The following is a 2,511-nucleotide window of genomic DNA, read 5'->3' as shown; positions in this document are numbered from 1 at the left end:
TACTTTCTTAATTCTGTGACATAGTGGCCTAACACTGGCCTTATGGGATGCAAACATATTGGCCAAAAGACATGCTTTGATGGGGAAGAGATTTTCTCATGTTCCTCTCTGTAAAAAATAACTTGAACATCAACTTTGCTTCAAACAAATTTAGTGTATGTACACAACTTTAACCTAAATACTTCTGCAATGACCCTGAGATTTGGTGCATTAGACTGCTTTATGACCCCCCCCCACCCCCACCCCCCCAAAAAAAAACAGAATTAGAGGAGATACAGAAACACAATGATATATGTGTAAATGTGTAGTGTGTAATGCCAGTACAAGATGAATATCACAATGGTTTATATGTGTGAACGAGTAGTGTGTAACGCCAGTACAAGATGAATATCACAATGGTTTATATGTGTGAACGAGTAGTGTGTAACGCCAGTACAAGATGAATATCACAATGGTTTATATGTGTGAACGAGTAGTGTGTAACGCCAGTACAAGATGAATATCACAATGGTTTATATGTGTGAACGAGTAGTGTGTAACGCCAGTACAAGATGAATATCACAATGGTTTATATGTGTGAACGAGTAGTGTGTAACGCCAGTACAAGATGAATATCACAATGGTTTATATGTGTGAACGAGTAGTGTGTAACGCCAGTACAAGATGAATATCACAATGGTTTATGTGTGAACGAGTAGTGTGTAACGCCAGTACAAAATGAATATCACAATGGTTTATACGTGTGAACGAGTAGTGTGTAACGCCAGTACAAGATGAATATCACAATGGTTTATACGTGTGAACGAGTAGTGTGTAACGCCAGTACAAGATGAATATCACAATGGTTTATACGTGTGAACGAGTAGTGTGTAACGCCAGTACAAGATGAATATCACAATGGTTTATACGTGTGAACGAGTAGTGTGTAACGCCAGTACAAGATGAATATCACAATGGTTTATACGTGTGAACGAGTAGTGTGTAACGCCAGTACAAGATGAATATCACAATGGTTTATATGTGTGAACGAGTAGTGTGTAATGCCAGTACAAAATGAATATCACAATGGTTTATATGTGTGAACGAGTAGTGTGTAACGCCAGTACAAGATGAATATCACAATGGTTTATATGTGTGAACGAGTAGTGTGTAACGCCAGTACAAGATGAATATCACAATGGTTTATATGTGTGAACGAGTAGTGTGTAATGCCAGTACAAGATGAATATCACAATGGTTTATATGTGTGAACGAGTAGTGTGTAACGCCAGTACAAGATGAATATCACAATGGTTTATATGTGTGAACGAGTAGTGTGTAACGCCAGTACAAGATGAATATCACAATGGTTTATATGTGTGAACGAGTAGTGTGTAACGCCAGTACAAGATGAATATCACAATGGTTTATGTGTGAACGAGTAGTGTGTAACGCCAGTACAAGATGAATATCACAATGGTTTATATGTGTGAACGAGTAGTGTGTAACGCCAGTACAAGATGAATATCACAATGGTTTATATGTGTGAACGAGTAGTGTGTAACGCCAGTACAAGATGAATATCACAATGGTTTATATGTGTGAACGAGTAGTGTGTAACGCCAGTACAAGATGAATATCACAATGGTTTATATGTGTGAACGAGTAGTGTGTAACACCAGTACAAGATGAATATTGTGGTTCATTGTTGTATATGTCCAGTTGTAAGGGGATGCTCATCTTTGCAGTATACTCATTACACTTTTTTCTTGGGAAAAAGTGACATTGAAATTTTAATGTTAATTAAAAATCTTTTGAAATTCATGAAGTCTGTTTAGTATTAGGAGTACTTGTTGCATCCTTTAAAGTGACTTAAAAAGGTATGTACATGACATGTGCTATAATCTATCTTTTAAAATTGTATTTAAAATTCCATACTGTTTAAGATGCCCATGGAACACCTATTAAATACTTGCATAGTAATTTGACCAATATTTTCAATATATTTTCCAAATACTTATACTGTTTAGAAACAAGAGGCCCATGGGCCACTTTGCTCATCAAACAAACAATAGCATTTTCCCTAGTATAACACTTATGTGATTAAATCCCAATTTTTGCCCATCCTGGTACTTGGTATCATGATGTCAACTAATTGAACTTGAACACACATGTGGATGTTTGCATATCAATTTGTAAATTGTACCCTTGTGGTTTAGAGAAGATTTTCAGATATTTTTTGTATATATTCATATGTTGAATTTAAACCCTTATTTATCTCGAATTTCCAAAGGGTGGTGGTGTAAACAAACACACACTACAAGAGTATACACTTGCATCTTGAGAAATTTTTTCTTAGAAGCACCCTATTGTGGGCCAAATTTGAACTTGAGGGGTGGGTGGGTTTGAAACAATTTTAATCTGCACCATGAAGATGTATGCATATTGATTTGACATATTGTACCATTAATGTTCTTGAGCAGAATTTTCTGTGTGCAAGATCAAACCCTGTCTGTGGCCCAGATTTAGCCC

The sequence above is a fragment of the Ostrea edulis genome, chromosome 1 (assembly GCF_947568905.1).
Source record: "Ostrea edulis chromosome 1, xbOstEdul1.1, whole genome shotgun sequence".
Lineage (NCBI taxonomy): Eukaryota > Metazoa > Mollusca > Bivalvia > Ostreida > Ostreidae > Ostrea > Ostrea edulis.
This window is presented reverse-complemented; position numbering follows the sequence as displayed.